This window comes from Mesoplodon bidens, assembly GCF_964165515.1.
Source record: "Mesoplodon bidens genome assembly, contig: HAP1_SCAFFOLD_49, whole genome shotgun sequence".
Taxonomy (NCBI): domain Eukaryota; kingdom Metazoa; phylum Chordata; class Mammalia; order Artiodactyla; family Ziphiidae; genus Mesoplodon; species Mesoplodon bidens.
In genome coordinates, this window is record NW_027671810.1 from 2,872,533 (window position 1) to 2,886,041 (window position 13,509).

Here is a 13,509-nt window from a genome sequence, read left to right on the forward strand (position 1 = left end):
CTGGGGCTCAGTCTTGTTATCTGTGAGTGAGAGAACTATTTCTTCTCTCACAAGATAGTTAAGAAATGAAATGAGTGAAAGTTTGGGGCACAAATTAAGTACCCACCAAATCTTATATTATTTGTTATATTCCATTTCCTTCCTGTCGTTCCCTCACCCCCTGAGGGGATAAAAGTGATCCAAACTACATTAACTCTTTAGGGTAGCCCCGTGACCTGCTAAAGGCAGTTCTGTCATAGGTCAGTTTTGCACTGCATATGTACATTTGGCAAACAATTCTTGTGTTTTTATGAAAAAGAGGTAAACTCCTAAAATACAGGTGATGGATTTTTAAAATGATAGCAGGTTTGTGGGGCACTGCTGGAGACAATGCACATTTGTGTCCAAGTCCCAGACCACCTACACCTGCTCCTCTGCAGTATCACAGCTGTTTATTAGACTAAGCTGGGGTCACCAAAGAATACTGAAGTTACATTCAGCTTAGTTTATTGCAGAAGGCATGAAGGCACATGCTGTATTTCCATTTGGTTTTCACAAAAATGCATTACTATCTCAATGGTTTGTGAAGTTCACTTAGGCAAAAATTGCAGATTTCGAGGTAGTACTGCATAAACTTTGGTGTTTGTTGAGTCCTTGTCTTCATACTGGAAAGAAGCAAGTCCTATATTGAGTGACTAAATTAGGTGCAGGCACCAAGAGAAAACACACACATGCACACACATGAAAGAAAGGATTAAGGAAAAAAGAAATAAACCTGCTCTGGCCTCAGTTTCCAATTTGTAAAATGAGAAAGCCAGACTAGAAGGTTCTCCAAGGTCACTTCCAGCTCTGAGTTTTAGCAGACATCTCAAATTCGGTGCATTTATTAGCCGTTTGTGAGATGAAAAACACAGGTTGTTCTCCAGCAAAACTTTAATTGCAGAGCTTTAATTAGAAAAAAATCAAAATACTCTTTCAGATTATGCTTTTTTAATTTTAGTTTTAATTGTGTTTTTATTGTTTCCATATTATTTTAAAAGAGAGATGAAAGCTGCAGTTTGACAAATTGCTACATCCGTCTGCTTGCCGTACAACTGCCCTAGCAAGTTAACTTAAAACAACTTTCTAAAATGTACTTTTAATGAGAAACTTAGACCCCTGAAATTTGTATAAAACATTTTTTTCCTTCAGACTTCTTATAGGGCTGTAGAGTTTCCATACCTCAGTGCCAAGAGCATGGCAGAGGCATTTCGCTCAGCTTAGTAATTACCTTGTGTTAGTTTAGCTCAAAGTTGTTTTTCTCTTAATGGCTTAAGAGAGCCATTCAAATGCTTTGATTCTAGTAATACAAGTTTTAATGGGCAAGGCAGGTGAATGCCCATGTAATGTTTAGCCTATTAAACTGGCCATATCCAAAGCTTATGCAGAGTAAATTCTTACTAGGGACTCTGAATAAGGGCAGATCAACGTGGACAAAAGCTTGAGAAAATAAGAGAGCTAAAGTAAGTCTGCGAATGTCCTTCCTCTCTCCAACTAAGATCCCGATTATAGTGGACATTTATTTTTGCCTTCTTTCATGGCGAGGGGAGAAGAGCTCCCCAAAGTCTCCCTGTGTGCTTCCAGAATGTTGATTCACCCGCAGGCTTCACAGTGGACCATGTATATGAGACCACGGTTTCTCAGACTATCTGTGGTGAAGGACCAGTTTGCTTCATCTCCCACACCCCCATCCACTGTGGACTGGTACTTGTATAAAATATAGTAAAAATGAATCACTGGAAAAATGACACACGAACTATGACATACAAAATATAAGCCTCAGTTTTTATTATGAAATTTAATGACTCTCTCAAATTGCAGTACAAGTTTCTAACCATCCTCAGTTTCTATACTTACCTTTTTTTTTTTAACATCTTTATTGGAGTATAATTGCTTTACAATGGCGTGTTAGTTTCTGCTGTATAACAAAGTGAATCAGCTATACATATACATATATCCCCATATCTCCTGCCTCTGGCATCTCCCTCCCACCCTCCCTATCCCAACCCTCTAGGTGGCCGCAAAGTACCAAGCCGATCTCCCTGTGCTATGCGGCTGTTTCCCACTAGCTATCTGTTTTACATTTGGTGGTGTATATATGTCCATGCCACTCTCTCACTTCATTCCAGCTTACCCTTCCCCCTCCCCGTGTCCTCAGGTCCATTCTCTGTGTCTTTATTCCTGTCCTGCCCCTAGGTTCTTCAGAACCATTTTTGTTTGTTTAGATTCCATATCTATGTGTTAGCATATGGTATTTGTTTTTCTGACTTACTTCACTCCGTATGACAGACTCTAGGTCCACCCACCTCACTACAAAGAACTCAATTTCGTTTATTTTTATGGCTGATGGTCTAAACTTATCTTGTTGTAGATGGTAACAAAAATGTGGAAACAGGCATTGGTCCACGGACCACACTTTGAGTAGCACTGACCTAGACTAGGCCAGTAGTATTCTCTGGTTCCCAGTAATTATTTCATGGGTGTTCTTATGACCTGAGCTGGTCCCAGTCACTTGAATGTTGGGACTTTGGTTGAGAAACTGGGACAACAATTCTGTTTTTCCTGGCTGGATGCCACCTTGGGACTATAAGAGAAGTGGCTTGAGAATGAGTCAACACCAAGAAAGCAGAACCAAGAGGTAGCAAGTCAGAAACTGAATCTGCTCCTGTGTTATAGAGAAATAGAAGCCAATAAATTAAAAATTTTGCTCAAGCTAGAATTCATTAGGTTTTCTATCATCTGCAAGAGAAAGAGTCCTATGTCATATAATTTGCATGTTTCCCCCTAACTCTCAGTCACCTTGCCAGTCATCTTTCCAAAACAGAGATCTGGGAATGCCATTCTTCTGGTTATGAAAACCTTAGCTTCCCACTCCCTTGATCCAGAGTTCAGGCTTCTTAAACTGTCATTCAAAGTCATTCACAGTTGAGTCCCCTTCTTTCTCAGCCTCATTTTTTTGGCTACTCTCATCCTCAGACACATGCCCAATGCTTTAGTGTGACCACACATGCACTTTTATATATGTAATAGGTTTGCTCATGTTCACTTTGGCTGGATTGCACTTTCTCTTCGCACACCCTCCTCTGATTTTCTAAGAATAGGAACTTGAGAACATAAGGTGTTCATTACTTTTAAATGTTAAGCATTATGCATCACCATCATTCCTGCTGACTCAAGGGCTAATTTTGAGAGTGTTGGCAGGAGGGCAAATTGATGCACCCAGACATTTGACAAAAACTGCATTTAGACTCCAAAGCTTTCATTTCACAGGGAGTCTGATATGGTTATATTACCCAAATCTCAGAAAACAACAAACTTAGACAAAGTGTGACTTTAAGTTATTGCAAAAATGAATAAGCAAGAAATGAAAACATATGTCTGCAGCAAAATGTGTACACAGATGTTCATAGCAGCTTTATTCAAAATAGCTGAAAGTGGAAACAAACCAAATGTTCATCAGCTGATCAGTGTATAAACAAAATGTGGTATATCCATAAAATGAAATATTACTTGCCATGAAAAGAAGTGAAGTGCTGATACATGGAACAACATGGACTAACCTTGAAAACATTATGCTAAGTGAAAGAAGCCAGATATAAAAGGCCACATATTGTATAATTCCATTTATATGAATGTCTGGAATTGACAAATCTATAGAGAAAGTCGATTTGTGGTAAGCTAGGGCTGGGGAGAGTGATGAGATTGAAGGGTGAAGGCTAGGGGGAACAGAGTTTCTTTTCTAGAGTGATGAAAATGTTCCCAAATTGATTGTAGTGATGGATGCACAACATTGTGAATATACTAAAAGTCATTGAACTGTACACTTTTAATGGGTGAATTATATGGTATGTGAATTATGCCTCAACAACGTGTTTTTTTAAGAAAAAGAGTTTATAGGAGCTTTATTCATAGGTGCCAAAACTGGGAAGCAAGAAGATGTCTACGGTGAATGGATAAATCAACTGTGGTACATCCAGACAACTGAATAGTATTTATTCAGCACTGAAAAAATGAGCTATTAAGCCATGAAAATACATGCAGGAACCTTAAATGCATATCACTAAGTGAAAGAAGCCAATCTGAAAAGGCTACCTACACACTGTATCATTTCAACTATATGACATTCTGGAAAAGGCAAAACACTGGAGACAGTAAAATGATTGGTGGTTGCCAGGGGTTAGGGTGGAGGATGCAGTGAAGAGGCAGAGCACAGAGGATTTCCAGGGCAGCGAAACTACTCTGTGTGATACTACAATGGTGGAGACATGTCACTATACACTTGTCTAACTCACGTAAACTATGGGCTCTGGGTGATAATCATGTGTCCATGTAGGTATGATTGTAACAAATGTCCCACTCTGGTGCTGCATTTTTTTTTAAAATTTCCTTCCTCCCTCCCTCCATCCTTCCCTCCCTCCCTCCCTTCTTTCCTTTCCTTTCCTTTCCTTTCCTTTCTTTCTGCTGTGTTGGGTCTTCTTTGCTGCGCGCAGGCTTTCCCTAGTTGCAGTGAGCGGGGGCTACCCTTCGTTGCGGTGCATGGGCTTCTCATTGCAGTGGCTTCTCTTGTTGCAGAGCACGGGCTCTAGGTGTGTGGGCTCCAGTAGTTATGGCTTGCGGGCTCAGTAGTTGTGGCTCACAGGCTCTAGAGCACTGCCTCAGTAGTTGTGGTGCACAGGCTTAGCTGCTCCGTGGCATGTAGGGTCTTCTTGGTCCAGGGATCGAACCCATGTCCCCCGCATTGGCAGGCGTAACCACTGCACCACCAGGGAAGTCCTGGTGCTGGATGTTGATAGTGGGAGAGGTTGTGTGTGTGTGTGGAGGGGTGTTGGGGGGGGTCAGATGGCATATGGAAGCTCTGTGTTTTCTGCTCAGTTTTGTTGTGAACCTTAAACTGCTCTAAAAATTAAAGTCTAAAGAAAGAAGCAAAGGAGGGTGAGGAGGAAGGGGGTGAGGAACAGGAAGAGGGCCAGGGCAAGGATGGAGAGGAGGAGGAGGTGACCTCACAAGGCCCATCTCAGTTGGCACCACGTCTGAAATTTTCCCTGCCTCTCTCTCATCTCCCTCCTGGCAGAAGAATTAATTGCTCTTTCATCTGTATTTTCATTGTGTTCTTATTCCTACTTCTTTTATAGTTCATATCACTTTATTATACTTGTTTGCAGGCCTTACTTACTGAACTATGACCTGCCTGAGGGCAGAGGCAATGCCTTATTTTCTTGATATTTCTACTAGAAATACTACATGGTAGAGTTCAATGAAAGTGTGGTGTGTGTATGAACGAAGAACATCTTAAAGCGGCAGTGTTCAGTTCAGTTTTAAAGGATTCTACTCTAGAATCTGTTGTTCTTCAGGCTCTTTGGTAACCTAAAAAAAGCTCCCTCTACGTGGCTCATCCCTGGGACCGTGGCCAGGATGTGAGCGAGAGCACTGAGGACATGTGACAAGCCTAGACGAACGACTTATCCCTACTGAGTCTCCTCCAATAGGCAGCGTACTACTCTAGTAGAGCTTTTGGAAAATACTCTTTCTTGGGGATAATCTAACCATGTGCAGCCTGAAATCTGGAACCAGACTTCTGTGTAGTGATGAAGGTCAACTGGGAAGATGTCATTGGGCGGAGAGGAGAAGCTCTCACTCTACTGAAAGCCACCACTGCCACCTCAGGATGGCTGCCTGAAATGCTCTGGTGAGAGCTTTATTACAAGGCTTTGGGGTTAGATATATGTAAAATGTGTGACATGTGTTCCTGGGAGGGATGACATTTTAAGCTTTTATTATTCATTTATACCTTACTGAGAATCATATGTAATAGAGTTCTTGAAAGTAGGTTTTAAGAGGGCAACAGAGAAAACTTACCAAGATACTGGTGCTAAGAATGAAAAGGAAAAGGTACCTAAGAGGTGATAGGATGCCAAAAATAGCTTTTCTTTACTTCCCAAATTTGGCCTCACTTAATGGATAAAGTGAATATTCTCAATCACATAACCACTTTAATTTTAGTACCAGGGCATACTTTTTAAGAAGTCACTTATTTATATTGTTTAAAATAGTAGCATTGAGAATGTGGGGAATTTACTAGGCAGGGCTCTACTACTTACTTGCTGAACCAAATCTAAGGAAGTTTCTTCCCGTCTCTGAACTTCAGTTTTATTTACTGATAAAATGGGCACAATAATACCTGTACTGTTTACATCACAGGATGTTTGTGAAAATGCACTGAGATCGCTGAAAGCAAAATGTTTTATAAATTAGACAAATAAATTTATAATTTATCATTGATGTTAGTCTAGGAAGGATAAGTGCTGTGAACTTCTGCTACTAAATACCAATGGAGTTTATTTGTGGTTGGTACAAAAAGAAAAAAAAAAGCAAAGAAAAGTGCTGTACATTTAGTCCTTTGTTTCTTTCAATTTTGAAGGAGCTCTACCAGGTTCTGAAAAGGAATCTTATTAACATTTTGGAAAAAGCCTTTTTATTGAAACTTCTTGTAAGTTTTACACGCAAGGCACACACATGTATGTAAGGATATCTAGCCAACATGTGCCCTTTTAAAAGAGAAAAGCTCTTCTATAACCATCTTCTCCAAGGATCGTTAATTTGTATCAGAAAATTGGAGAGGCATGCAGGGATACCTTCCTAAGGAGCATAAAATGTCTGAGCAGTTATCACCCATAGCATCTGTCCCTTCTCTGATCTATTCCAGAGATCACTTGCCAATTCACAAATGCCATGGGGGACCTCTCCTGTGCGGTTATGTAACTCTTGACCTGTGTAGGGCTTGCCCCTAAAACTGCACCATGAGGTCCTTAAGGACAGAGCCTGCGACTTACAGGTACTGGTGTCTCCTAGTTTCCAGCAGGAAATATTTATTAAATGAAAACTTGGCTGAGGCTGCATATCAAGGTCAGGAGGAAGTGGTGCCTCTTGGCAGATTTTATCCTCAGGGTAGGTTACCTGTTCCTGCATAATTGAAAGAAGACTCTGTGGGTTTGAAGGCTGTCTAACCCTTTCACAGGAGATCAAGTAACTGTGCTAGGCCATGGGTGTCAAATAAAGGGCATCACAGTTTAAGAAAGACATGAGAAATTAGGAGACAGTTCAGAGAACAGCTATCATGAAGATAAAGAGTTTAGAAAGGAAGATGTAGGAAGAGGGGAGGGAAATACTGGGATTATTTAAACCTGACAAGAGGAGCCTGAAAAAAAGCATGGCAGGTAGTTGATTTTCAAACATTTATGGGGATGATTATATAGAGCAGAGCTTCTCAACCTTTGTGGCAAGGCACACTTAAGAAAAGATGATATTTACAGGGCCCACAAGGATAATCAGGTAAGGCTGCTCAAGACTCGATTCTTCTCTAAGGCTTTGACATTCCTGGGTCCCACCGTGCCACCAGAGGACTTAGCACAGCCTTTGGGTAGTGTTATGGACAGAATATTTGTGTCCTACCAAACTCATATGTTGCAACCCCAAGGCCAATATGATATCATAGTATTAGGAGATGGGGCCTTTGGGAGGTGATTAGGTCACAACAGTGGAGCCTTCATGAATGGAATTAACGCTCTTATAGAAGAGACCTCACAGAGCTCTCTCACCCACTTTTTCTGCAGGGTTGCTGGGAGAAGACAGCTGTTGACGAACCAGGAAGTAGGTCTCACCAGACACAGAATCTGCTGTTGCCTTCATTTCGGACTTCCCAGCCTCCAGGACTATGAGAAATACGTGTTTGTTGTTTAAGCACCCAATCTATGGTGTTTTGTTACGGCAGCCCAAACTGACTAGGACAGGGATTTGTGCACATGTTAGAAAATTGATGTCCCCTAGTCAGGGACTGTCTGTATTTTAGGTAGAGTAGGAAGAAGTAGGGTCAAAACAAAAGATGGAAGATTGGAATAAAATGAGAAAACACTTTATTCTTAGATTTGAAAATACCAGATTGGTTTGTCAAAGGGTGCGTGTGTGTGTGTGTGTGTGTGTAGCATGTCCTAAAAGTCTTTATGCAGTTTAAGCTTCACTAACTTCACAAAAATAAGTGCTACAGACTTATCCTCAAGATCTCGTGAAAGTTTAATTATTTACATTTATTTTATAGTAACTTTAGTTTTGTGAATGTTGAACAATGACTTCTTCATTTTAATTATTTGAGTCAGCCCCTCTGACTGAAGATGGTAACGGCTGACTGCAACAAAAAGCAAAATTCCCTATTCAACATTCACAAAACTGGATAAAAGAACTTTTAAGTTCTTTAGAACTGGGTTTGCGTAGTGAAAAGATTCTATAGGAAAGATGGATTTAAGGACATATATGATCCTGAGTATAAATGTGTGGGTACAAGCAAAACTTCCAGACAGTATTTCAGACACTTAAGGCAGTGGAATTGGTGAGACCCAAGTCAAGTTTCTACCAAACAGTAGAGGGGACCCAGGTAGTATCTGGGTTACCTATGGGACAAGCAGAAAATTTCATTACTGTAAATATATGAAACCATGAAAGGATGGAGTTGGAAAATAGGATGGCAGGGTAGGGCAGAGGGACCTGGAAGGCCCAGCAGGGGCGGAAGGGGTTGCTGGACTGGTGGGTGGGGGAGGGGCCGTGGACACACCCTCTCCATGTTGTCCCCTCCCCCACACTCAGAAACCCTTTGTGACTCTCCAGTGCTCTGTGATGCAGGCCTGGGACTGCTCAATAACTTCAGTAACTTCAAGCAGCCTTGTGATTCAGAAAACGGAATTCAGAAAATGGAACGCTCTCTCATTTTTGAACAGCTTACTGACCCATGTCCGAGCTGTGACTCAACATCCTTGGATATTGACCAAAACCTCGTCGTCCTGTGCGGGTTGGGGTTGCTTCTTCTGTTCCTGTGGTACCTGGTGCGCTTGCCATTTTCATCTATCTTTAGTAAAACCAAAGACATCCGAAAGGTAAGCAGCCCTGGGTGAGCCCCCAACGGAGATTCTTTATTGTTGTTTCCATTTCTATTCCCACATTTTGTGTGTGTGTGTGTGCATTTTTTTTATTAGTTTCTGCTTTATAACAAAGTGAATCAGTCATACATATACATCTGTTCCCACATCCCTTCCCTCAAGCGTCTCCCTCCCTCCCACCCTCTCCATCCCACCCCTCCAGGCGGTCACAAAGCACCGACCTGGTCTCCCTGTGCTCTGCGGCTGCTTCCAGTGGAAGCCCATGTCCCATCTGAGTGTTTGGAGGACTCCAGGATAAAATCCCAAACGGTAATTCTGTGGCCCTGGGTTGGGTTATTTAGAGAGTTTGGGATCTCTGCAGGAGAACAGAGTTCCCCATTGCTTGATCATGCCTCACATTCTCATGTCAGGCCTCACTCGACAAAGCCTTCCTTTGTGCTGGGCTGATCAGAGCAGCAATGCTGAGCCTCTGACCATAGGCTGGAGCCTGAGCTCCAGGATACAGGGTCCTATCTGAGGGACATGGACGTAACTGTTGGCCTCAGATGCTAGGCCCTCCTTGGGCAGATGACTTCTGACTGAGAATATCAAGTGTGGACCTCATAGTCGAAAGTCCTTCTTTGAGTTTGTCAAAGAAGAAAAAAATGGAAAGCATTTTAAACCTTTAAAATTGATAAAAAGAAGGAACATAAAGTTCTGTTAATTAAAAGAGAGTCATATTATTCATGGATAATGAATATCTGAGTTTCCTAGAGAAGAGTGAGAGAAATGAGCCCCAGCCCTTCATTCTTTTCTTTTGTTCTCAGCATCAGGGCAGAGCCAAGAGGAGAAGGAAAGGTGGAACACCAAAAGGTAAGGTTCTGCCTATCCCACCTGAACTCTCCAAGGGTGACCCTTCCTGCCTTTTCCAGGAGATCCAAGGTCCCTGATCTCTGAGGATGTCAACTGCTAGGTACAGTTTCTCTCAGAGACCAGAGTTCTCAGAGGAGAGGCTTGTGGGAAGGCAGTCAGAGCCTGAGACACTTCTCAGATTCCCTGCTCTGCTCATCGCTGGGCATGAAGCAGTGATGGACCTGGGCAATGGGTGTTTCCCAACAGGTGGCCAGGTGAGATGTCAAGAGTCAGAACTTCTGTGTCCTGACTTTGTAAAAGTCCTTTGACTTCCTGGATGATCAGATCCCTCTCTAAGGCAACACTGATCTCTGGGCTTCACATGGTGGTTTTGAGCATCACATGAGATAAAATGCATGTGAAAGTACTTTACAAGAAGCAACATACACATGTTAATATCACTGACCATTTGACCTCATCTACTAATTCTTGGGTCTTTCAGAGTCTAATATCCCAAGGGTTTCCCATAAGGGGACTCCTTTATTATCCCTATGCTTCTACCTTCATTACATATAACCCACTCTCCTGGTTTCTCAGGTTGGAGATGTCACCAGACAGAAACAGAGGAGAAAACGCAGCTGATTTCTATTCTGAAAAGGTGACTCTTTCCCCTTCTTTCCTGATCCCCCCTTAGCATGTTCTATGCAATTCCAGGGATTCAGTGCAACCTGCTGTAGTCATGGCAGGGGGTAGCATAGGAATGAGTATGTGATGAAGGCCTTGAGGTGAGGGCTACTGAGCATGTTGTGAACTCATGGATGTGGAGCAATGTGAAGGGGCAGCAGGCTTCCAGTGACCCCACCCCTGCCAGGCCAGCAGGTCCCCCTTTCCTTGTTCTGGTCCTGGTTGCACCTTTGTACTTCCTGTCTTCTGCAGCACCCTGGGCCGGCACAATGACACCAGCCGCTTGCGTCAACTCTTATGTCCAGACCCCTTCTGTGAGGTGTGTAATAATGCAACTGCTGAGGTCAGTCGGCTGCTACTCCCAGAGGCCCTGGAAGATTCTACTTCTTCTGTGTCCCCGTTGGCTTCCACAGCTTCTGTGACTGAGTCATCGTTTACTCTGTCCCCTGCCTTCTCAACAGTCCCTCCAAGGGACCTAACACCAGCCTCTCTGCTTGAGCCTACCACACTGCCCACCTCCGTTCTCTCCCCTAACCCAATGACCCCCTTAGCTGACTCTTTTTCACCCTCCCCATTGGGTCATTCTCTGGCACCAGAGCCTTTTCCTTCCTTGGATTCCAAATTCCCTGTGGACTACTCCCCACCCCAACCCCTTGCCTTTCCCCGTCTCCTACCACGTGACACTCAGACAGCAGGTCCTGTTCTCCCACGAGAGGCCACTTTGTCTCCGGATACCGTTTTTTCTCTTGACCACACCCTTTCCCAAGATATCAACCCCTTATCAGATTTGTCCCAGGCAATGAATCACCCCGACTCTTTTGCTTGTCATCATGCACCACCAGCTCTGTCTGTTTCACCACAGCCAGACTGCACTTTATCTGTCACTCAATCTAAATCAATTGCCATCTTACTGAAGCCTGTTCCTGAGAACTCACTTCCAGAAAGCCCTGGTGTAATGTTCCAGCTAGAGGAAGATGTGGGGAAAGATCTGGGACACAGCCTAGAGAATGGCCCAAAAGATCACCTGTTGAATGACCCAAAGAGCTCTTCAGGTAAGGATCTGGGGTATGACTCTGAGAAAGACCTAAACAGTCAGATGGTGAGTCTCTCAGAGAAAAATTCAAGGGTGTCAGCAAAGAGTCTAAGTCGGAGACAACTTGAAAATGTCCTAAAAGGACATTTGAGCAAGAAGTTGGAGGACATACATGAGGGTCGGCTCCCTGAGACTGTGCGTAATTCATGGCATGCTATCAAGCAAACATTGCTTCTTTCTGTGAAATCCCACACCCGAACAAAACAGAGAAGTTTGCCCTCATCAGTGGGTGAGGCCTATCCCCTGAATACCTTCCAGGACCTGACTTTTGTTGATTCCAGTCCACAACAGATGCTGGAAGCCCATATTAAAAGGTTTCATATGAGGATGTTGTGGGCCCTTCCCCGCAAGGTCCTTGAATCCATCCAGATCTTTAAATTGAAAGATGCCTCATGCCAGTCCTTGTCTCATGCCAACTTGCCCTCCTCAACCAATGTGATTTCTGAGGCAGACTCCAAATCTGGGAGCTTCAAGTCCTTGAGAGGAAGCTCTGCATCTCTCCATGGAGACAAAGTGGGAACAACAAATTCAGACCCTGACCTGGATCGTTCTCTCCCTGCCACCTCACCTGTGGGCAAAGGAGGACAGAGGGTCCTGAGACAACCACGCTCTGATGTCAACCGTGGGCTGGCAGAGGGTGTTCAGAGAATTAAGGATGCCAGACAGACTCGTCTGCCTGTCTCCCTCTGCATCACAGGGAAAGCAGGTCCTAGACACATTCAACTAGCCAACAGAGACCCCCAAAAGCTGCTTGCAAAGCAAGCTGGGGCCAGATATGAGCCGAAGCATAAGAGTGTGCGTTCCAGTGATAAAGGAGAAATGCAACGGGGCAAAAAGGTGGAGAAGTCAGAACCTGTTTCAATGCCCACATGGTCTAGGGAGGTATTCACGGCTGAGGAGCTTGATACCCTTCAATTAAAAACTAGTGACATGTTGGCAAGTAGCAAGCCAGGGAGCTTCCAAATGATAAATGTGAGTGAGAATAAAGTAGAACTACCATGACCACTGGAAGCCCCCCACCCAAATTACCAGTTCCCCAAGATCCTAAATCATTAGACCTTAAAGAACAACTGTTCAGTGAGTTGAACTTTAAACTGGAGAACAAGGAGCATAGCCAGGCTCAAGGCCAACCCACTGACACATCCCTTGCTTCAGATAACTTGACTTACGAGGCCTCACTGACTCATGCCCAGGGTGTCTCAGGTGGGGACATGGGAGCTTCCCAGGTGCTGCATGTCCATTTGGAGGACAGAGGAATCAGGATGGAGCAGCAGCAGGAACCTTGGGTCCCTAAGCATGCCTTAAGGAGGTGCCAGGATAAGAATTTCCCACCAACTGCAAAGAGAGTGAGCCCTCTGGAGCCCAAGGCAGAAGAGCTTGATCGAGGGGATAAAGGGTTCGGGACATCCCAACTTAGGAGGAAGCGTTTCCCTACTCAGGAGATGGTACTAGAGAAGACACTTGCGAGCAAGTCTTCCCAGATCCTATCACAGAAGGGACAGCCTCTTCCTGAAGGCCATATCAGAAAAAGAACGAAGCACTTCTTGCAATGGCTTTTTTCTGGGATAAAATACAAAAGGCAAGAAGATGCCCAGGAAAAGGGCAGCCCCATATCAACTGTGCAGAACAGAGGCCTAGTTAAAAGTAGAGCTGCCTTGACTGGGACAACTGAAGCTCAGAAAATCACGACAGGCATCAGGAAGTTCCTAGATGAGAAACCGGGGTGTCAGTATGCAATGGATGTCACCTACTCTCAAGAGCCCCTTCCTTCCCCAGTGCAGTTTAGGAAAACTCAGCAAAAGGCGCAAGTGCAGGTCTGGACAGAGCCTGTCCAGGGGCATCCTTTCAACCACAGGGCTCCCTCCTGTAAACTGACAAATATCAAGTCCTGCCATCAAGAAGCTATCTTTGCTGGCCAGAGTTATCCTCCAAGTAGTACAAGACAGATCAGAGATAAGA

General features: G+C 43.8%; 1 long non-coding RNA gene across 7 annotated transcripts in view; it reads right to left on the reverse strand.

Annotated features, from left to right (window-relative positions):
• Nucleotides 1-13,509, reverse strand: part of LOC308611006 — a 178,963-nt gene that overhangs the window by 68,455 nt on the left and 96,999 nt on the right. Inside the window, exon 3 of one of the 7 annotated variants that reach the window (XR_014014734.1) lies at nt 8,881-8,911. The exons of the other annotated variants lie outside the window; for them this stretch is intronic. This is a non-coding gene — a long non-coding RNA (uncharacterized lncRNA). Of the gene's footprint in view, nt 1-8,880; nt 8,912-13,509 lie in introns of those variants that run through there. 7 annotated transcript variants of the gene reach the window in all.